General features: G+C 42.4%; 1 protein-coding gene across 1 annotated transcript in view; it reads right to left on the bottom strand.

The window, feature by feature from the left end:
• RAF1 (Raf-1 proto-oncogene, serine/threonine kinase) overlaps window positions 1-6,486 on the bottom strand; it is an 81,409-nt gene extending 74,923 nt beyond the window's left edge. The window contains exon 1 of the mRNA XM_012809233.2: window positions 6,096-6,486. The gene's annotated coding sequence lies outside the window, so the exon portion shown is untranslated. The remainder of the gene's footprint in view (window positions 1-6,095) is intronic.
• Window positions 6,487-7,455: the final 969 nt, after the last annotated feature.

Here is a 7,455-nt window from a genome sequence, read left to right as displayed (position 1 = left end):
AAAAAAAAAAAAAAAAAGAAAGAAAGTGAATCTGGCAGTAATGTGGAGAATGCACTGGCATGGAAATAAGTGAGAAAAAGGAGTTCAGTTCAGAAGTTCCCAGCAGCCTGGGCAAATAGTAATAAAGACCTGAACTAATCTGGAGATAGTAAAAAGCAGCTGAGAGAAGCTCAGAAATATAATTGGTAAGTGACTGAATGTATGTAATGATATAAGGGCCCATACCATAAACAAAATTCGTTCAACTTTATTAAACTGCATTTTTATATTATGAACACAACATATTCATAGAATCTGGAAAGTACAGAAGATATAAAAAGGAAAATTATCCTTTTTCTATCATTTAGCAACCAATGCTAATATCTGCATGTATTTTCTTCCTATGTGTAAGTCTGGGGGGGGGTTTCTTTTTAAACAACTTTGACACAATTTACATTTACAGTGTACAATTCAATGGCTTTTATTATATTCAGCTTTGTACATCCACCTCCACAATCAAGTTTAGAACATTTTCACTGCCCCCCAAACAAACTCCTATCCCCATAACTGCCTATTCTTCACTTCCCCCAGCCCCTAATCTATAATATTTTCTGTCTCTATGGATTTGCCAATTCTAGACATTTCAGAATAATAAATGGAATAATTCTGCATGGCTTCTCTCACTTCAAATAATGTTTACAAGATCCATCCATGTTGTAGTATGTATCTGCACATTTCTTACTATAACTGAATGATATTCCATTGTACAGCAGTCTCCTTTTATTCATAGCACATATATTCCAAGATCCTCAGTGGACCTGAAATTGAGGATAATACTGAAACTTATACTGTATATACTATGTTTTTTCCTATATATACGTATCTAAGACAGGTTTAATTTATAAATTAGGCACAGTAAGAGATTAACAATAACTAAAAATAAAATATAACTATAGTGCAGTGGTTCTCAACCTTCTTAATGCCTCCTAATGCTGTGACGCTTTAATATAGTTCCTCATGTTGTGATGACCCCCAACCATAAAATTATTTTTGTTGCTACCTCATAACTGTAATTTTGCTACTGTTATGAATCGTAATGTAAACATCTAATATGAAGGATGTATTTTCTTGTTACAAAGGGGTCCTGACCGACAGGTTGAGAACCATCGCTATAGTGTAAGAAAATTTATGTAAATGTGTTCTCTCTCTACTTCTCTCTTATTGTACGGTATTACCATGGTTGACCAGAGATAGCAGAAACTATGGAAAGAGGGGACAACCATACCAAGTTTCGGGTGTTTTTAAATGCAAGTTTAGTGATTCCATAAATTTTGTGTTCATCATTTTCCATGTCACAAATGCTTCATATATGCTATATTAAATGAAAAGCACATTGTCCCATCAAGTGACGATACTACAGTATCATTAAAATGATTTACTTAATCATTTTATTATTTAAATCAAGTAAAATGATTTACTTAATCATTTTATTATTTACTGCTGGACATATGAACTGTGTTTCGTTTCTTGTATTATAAATAATTTTCTTAAATGCAAGTAGGAACTCCTTTTCTTTCTTTTTTTTTTATCTTCATTATATTTTTTCAACACACGATTGGTGGCTTGAAGGAGCAAGCTCCTTTCTAAATGACCACTAGGATCCAAGGAAATGCTTCTCCCACAAACTCTGAGCTTCCTAATTAGATTTGCCACAGACACCAAGAGTTGTGTTCTTCCAGGGGAAAAACTGGGATTTCATCTATCCTAAACCTAGGTAAACATGAAATGTTAAAAGATACCCGAAGTTGAAAAGGATATTTTCCAAGTACACAGATTAAAAATGAAAACTCATAATTATAAACATACATTAACCACTAACTAGCCCAACTCTTTCACTAGCTATCTTTGAGGATGAAGGGAAATTCTTTGTCCAAATGTGATGCCTAGTATTATGCAGTCTCAAGGAAATCAGACCATTTACATTCCAACATTCAGCAGGTTGGAAGAAAATTAAAAAAGACTAAAATTGTACAGGCATGGTGGCTCACACCTGTAATACTCCACTTGGGGAGCCTGAGGCAGGAGGATCACTTGAGATCAGGAGTTCAAGACTAGCCTGACTAAATGAAGACCTTGTCTCTACTAAAAATAGAAAAATTAGCCAGGTGTAGTGAAACACACCTGTACTACCAGCTACCCAGGAGGCTCAGTACTGCTTGATCCCAGGAGTTTGAGGTTGCAGTGAGCTAGGCTGAGGCCATAGCACTCTAGCCTGGGCCATGGAGCAAGATTCTGAGATACACACACAAAGAAAAAAGAAAAAAAAGGACTAAAACCATAAAAATGTCCTTGCTCTAACTACTGAATGACAATAAATTAAATCCAACAAACGAAAAGAGAAGTTGACACTGTACAATTCACAAGGGTCCTCAGAAGCAATTAGATATATTGGGTTCCCTTAAAACACTGATTGTTATTATCTGCTGCTTCCCACTCATTACCTAAAACTGTAAACAACCTTTAAATCACAAAGATTTTTACACTGTAAACTAGTTTGAGGACTGCTAATCCCTACCCAGTAAAATCCCTTAGAATCTGGTCTAAAAATAAAACTATGTGTCAAGTGTTACTCAAAAAATACTATGCATACTGATTGGAATGCAATGCCAATTAACACACTTTGGAAGTACTTTGCCAAAGCAACCTCAGATAGCCTGGGCCAAAACCAATAACAAAGAAAAAACACCCACTTGACATTTTCCTGGGTTAAACTGAGATTCTAGGAGTAATTTTTAGAAGACAGGCAAACAGATCTGAAGTTAACTACAAAAATCGCTGAGCATTTACACTAGCAATTCTGGGAGAAACAAAGTAACAGAATGACTCAAACACTGTAAAATTAAAGATGAAAACTTTAATATGTAATCAAGCAATTTTTATTCACAACTTTAAAGCAAGAATAAAATCCCCAGCCATTATTAGTATCATGATAATTACAGGTAAGATTAACTTAGCCCTATACTAGATGCACCAAATGAATTATGACACAAGTATCTAGTACTATATTTTGAATCCAGACAGATGAGCAATTAGGAATTCTACCCATTCATACATATACATATATAAAATACACTCAGAAAATTAAGACCTAATTCCTAAACAACCCCTTCCTAAATTAAGCCAGTGTTCTTTGATTTTCTGAATAATTTAGTCAAAGTGAACAATTTTCTATCCAATAGTCATTTGCTTTGATGAAAGGACTTCCATGATCAGCACAACTTTAAGAAAAAAAAAAACTTTTCAAGCCAAAGTTCAATTTTGTGGTTTTCTAAACTCCCTATCACATTAGTCCTCCGCCTTTTTAAAGTCAACACTTAAAATTCTCTTCTGCAAGCCAACTTTAAGGTATGTTGTTTCCCTAACAAGCTCCTCCCATGATCAAGATTATTATGTATAGCCTATTATGTTCCTAGTACACAAACGAAAGTACTCCTTCATGTAACACTTTTCTATTTTTAGCCAGTAGGTTACCAATAAAGTTTTCATCTAAAATTTAAATCTAGTAGAATCACATTTACTACTAATAGACTACTTGACATAGTTTAGTTATTACATTTTCCATTTTATAAATAATCTAATACACCTGGAAAAGCCAAATTTTACTTCCAAGAAGTATGAAGTGTGTTTAATCTTCTGAGCCAGTAAATGCTATGTTTTAAACTAAAAGTAGCCTCAGAGCAACTATAATACTTGATGTTAAACCATTCTTCACTTTATTTTTTTATTATTAAAAATGACCAGCTTCATCATCTTCTCACTTTTCTTCTGCTAAAACCAAATCCACTAAGACACATTCAAACCTTCTAATTTGAAGACACACATTTCTTTGAACTACTGACAAGATTTTAACAAAACTAAGCAATTCCACTACAATTTATAATCACAAACAGCACACACCTAAAAGATAAGCTTTTAGAACAAAAACAGTAACAGGTTTATTTTCCAAGCATCCAATGTTCAACTGGATCAAATGTTTCTGTTGCATTTTAAGCAGCTTAGCCCTTGAGTGATAAAGATTAAAAACAAGCCAAAAGAATATGAATGTTCTTTAGTGGTGCATAATCATCACAACCCAAGAAAGATTTAGAAACTGCTAGTTGAAGTCTGTTAATATCATAATAATCACGTTAGCATAAGCATTAATCATAATAACAGCTATTTTAGGAAAAATATGTTCACAGAGCTGAAGAATTTATAACAGGGCTTGGCGCCCATACCTCAGTGAGTAGGGTGCCGGCCACATACACCAAAGGTGGTGGGTTTGAGCCTGGCTCGGGCCTGCTAAACAACAATGACAACTGCAACCAAAAAGTAGCTGGGCGTTGTGGTGGGTGCCTGTAGTCTGAGCTACTCGAGAGGCTATAAAGCAAGAGAATCACTTAAGCCCAAGCGTTTGAGGTTGCTGTGAGCTATGACGCCACAGCATTCTACGAAGGATGACACAGTGACTGTCTTAAAAAAAAAAAAAAGAATTTGTAACAGAATTGGAATCCAGGGAATCAATTGAAAGAAAAAGTTTACTCTATGAAATACATTTATTAAACTAAAAATATTCACGTGCATTCTACACTTTTTCAGATGTTTTATATAATCTGCCAATTTCTACAAGACAGGGGAACATGGTTTATATTGTCAACAGCCATTTAAAATTCAGAACTGGTAGTGTATTACATTTATAAAGCTAACATTTTTGTGACCATATAAAACTTTAGAAGAATCTTATGCAAGAATCTTATGGAATTTCAAAGATTCTTTTAAATCTTTCAATTCATTCAAGTGCAAGACACTTGGTATACAACACTTCATTTAAAATCATCCCAGCTAGTTCACCACTATATACAACAAAGGCAGACCTTTCACAATCCAGCAACTTTTTAGACTCTTCATCTCTCACCATTTCTGCTCTGCACCACAGGCAATCTGCTGCTCCCCAAACTCAATGGAACTTCTGCCTGCCTTTCGGCCTTCGTCTCGGCTGTTCCTCAGCTCCTGCTCACCTGGTGAGCAAGTCCTTCAAAACTTACTGCCAAAGTCTCCTCCAGGGTACAAGCGTCCTTATTCCCAAGCAAAACTAAGTTCCCACAACACTTGGTAAACCAAGCCTTATCACACCTCATTGTTTTTAGTCCTTGGGAGCGCAAAGAGAACAGACTCACTCCGCTCAGCCCCGAGAGCCAGGCGGGCAGAAACGCTCCGCAAACGTGCGCTGAATGCACTCCCTACTTAGATTAAGGCCCCCGCCCCCAGGCTGGTCACCTCTCAAGGAGACATAGGAGACCTATCATTTTTCCCACCAGAGAATGAATACCAGAGACACACCCAGAGCCCCGAAAAGAGAACAATGAATGAACACAGCCGCCTCGCCTCTCGTGATGCCTAAACTCCTCTCTCCGGGCATCGACAAGCTCTGCAGAGAAGCCTCGGCAGCTGGAGAACCGAAGCGTCCCGGCGGCTCCCATTTCACACAAAAGATAGCCCTGGCTCATCATTCCAAAGCATCCCAAAGCCAGTCCTGAGGATAAGCGTCCCAAACCTTTCATTAGTAACCCAGGGTCCTGAACCCACGACGAGGCCCCCGTGCCTTTTGGGGGGGTGGGGTGGGTGGTGGTGGCTCCGATCCATTTCCTCCTCTCTTCCCTGACTCCTCTGCCCCAAAGCCTGTCACCTGGAGGACTCTGAGTGGGTGCGACCCGGGTCCCCCACTCCGCGGCTCGAGAGAACAGCAATTAGCCCATCTGAGTGACAACACGGACACCGGGCAGTTCTGGGCGGATTTCCCCACTGCCAAAATATGAGGAATGCGCGCTGGGCACAGGGCTGGCGCTGGCACGTTTCCGCAAAACACAAGGAAATCTGAGTGTGGATGTGGAAAGCAGGCTCGCCAGCCATGACACCGGGCACCGAGTCCCCGCCCAGCGCCACTCCGGGTGACAGCGGCCTGGCCCGAGCCCTCCGCCCGGCAGCCGCCGAGACGCTCCATCAGCACCGCCCAGGCCCAGCGCCGGGGAGGCCGGCCCCTCGGCCACGGCGCTCCGCTCCCAGGCCCTCCCGCCTACCTGAGGAAGCCGGGCCGCCCCAGTGTCCCGTCGTCCGGCGGCGGCGTCTTGTCCGCTCCTCCTCCCCGCGGCGGGTGAGGGAGCGGGAGGCGGTCACATTCGGCGCGTCCCCAGCCCAGGGGACGGGGCCCCGGGCAGCCCCCGCATCGTAGCACCGGCGCTCCGCGCCTCAGGGCACACGCCCCAAAGCCCGGCCAACTGAGCCTTTTCGGGGCCCAACGAGAGAGACGGAGAAGCCTTCCCGCCTCACACTCGCTCTCTCCTCACTCTCGCCATCTAAGATGGCGGCCCCAACGCCCGCGATGGAGATACTCTCGGGCTGCCCCGGCAAGCGAGTCCTCCACTCGGCGCTCCTCCTCCCGACCTGCGGCGCCTCCGGGTCTCCGCTTCTGTGCGAGCTCTCCTCTGCCGACTTCAGGCTCGGCTCGGGCATCCATCGCTCAGGCCTGAACTCAGGCCCCGCCTTCGGAGGCGTGGCCGGGAGAACCTGGCGGCCGCCATTTCGGAGCTGAGGAGGCTGTGAAGGCGAAACTGCGGGCTCTCGGGAGGTGCAGTTGGTAACGTGAAGAAGCTCGGTGCGGCCGCCCCTGAGGGGAGATAGGACTGACAGCATGGCAAGGCCCAGAGATTATCAGACCTGCCCGAGGACGCGCAACACAGAGCGGAGTCCAGTTTTCCTTTCTACCGTCGGACATATCAGATGCCGAATCATGGCCCGTTCCTGGTTATTTGGGAAAATGCCTGAAGCTTCCCCCCTCGGCAGGGTTTCGCCCCGTCTGCCAGGCTGTAGTGCCGTTGCGTGATCATAGCTCACTGCAGCCTCGAACTCCTGGCCTCAGTGCCACGGCCTCCCGCTTAGGTGGGGCTACGGCCTTCCTAAGCCTTTTTAAGCTTTCGTTCCCTTATTTGTAAATTGGGGGTTTGTTTCTCCCCCACCATCAGATTGGTAAACTGTTAATTAAAGAGACCGATAATATCCACTTTGGTTCATGATACGTTGAAACCTGCGCTGTCTTCACGTTGCGCCGACAGGACCAGATATCAGAGGGCAATTTGGCATTATCTACTACTGTTTTTAATGTATATACCGTGCCTCCTAGCAATTAGAGAAATGAGTACACACATGCACAAAAGGTTTGTGTGAAGATGTTTATTACCACACTGGGGGGAAAATGTGGATTAATAAGAAACTGGCTAAATGAATGGTGTCTCATCCACACTGTGGGATATCATCCATCAAAGAATGAACTTAGATGTTTGTGATGATTTTTTTATCCAAAATTTTAAGTTTAAAAAGAACATTGCGGCTCGGCGCCTGTGGCTCAAGCGGCTAAGGCGCCAGCCACATACACCTAAGGTG

Source organism: Otolemur garnettii, unplaced genomic scaffold (assembly GCF_000181295.1).
Source record: "Otolemur garnettii isolate 467f Iridium unplaced genomic scaffold, OtoGar3 scaffold00101, whole genome shotgun sequence".
NCBI lineage: Eukaryota > Metazoa > Chordata > Mammalia > Primates > Galagidae > Otolemur > Otolemur garnettii.
Note: the sequence above shows the minus strand (reverse complement) of the source record. Positions and strands in the feature narration are given on the sequence as shown.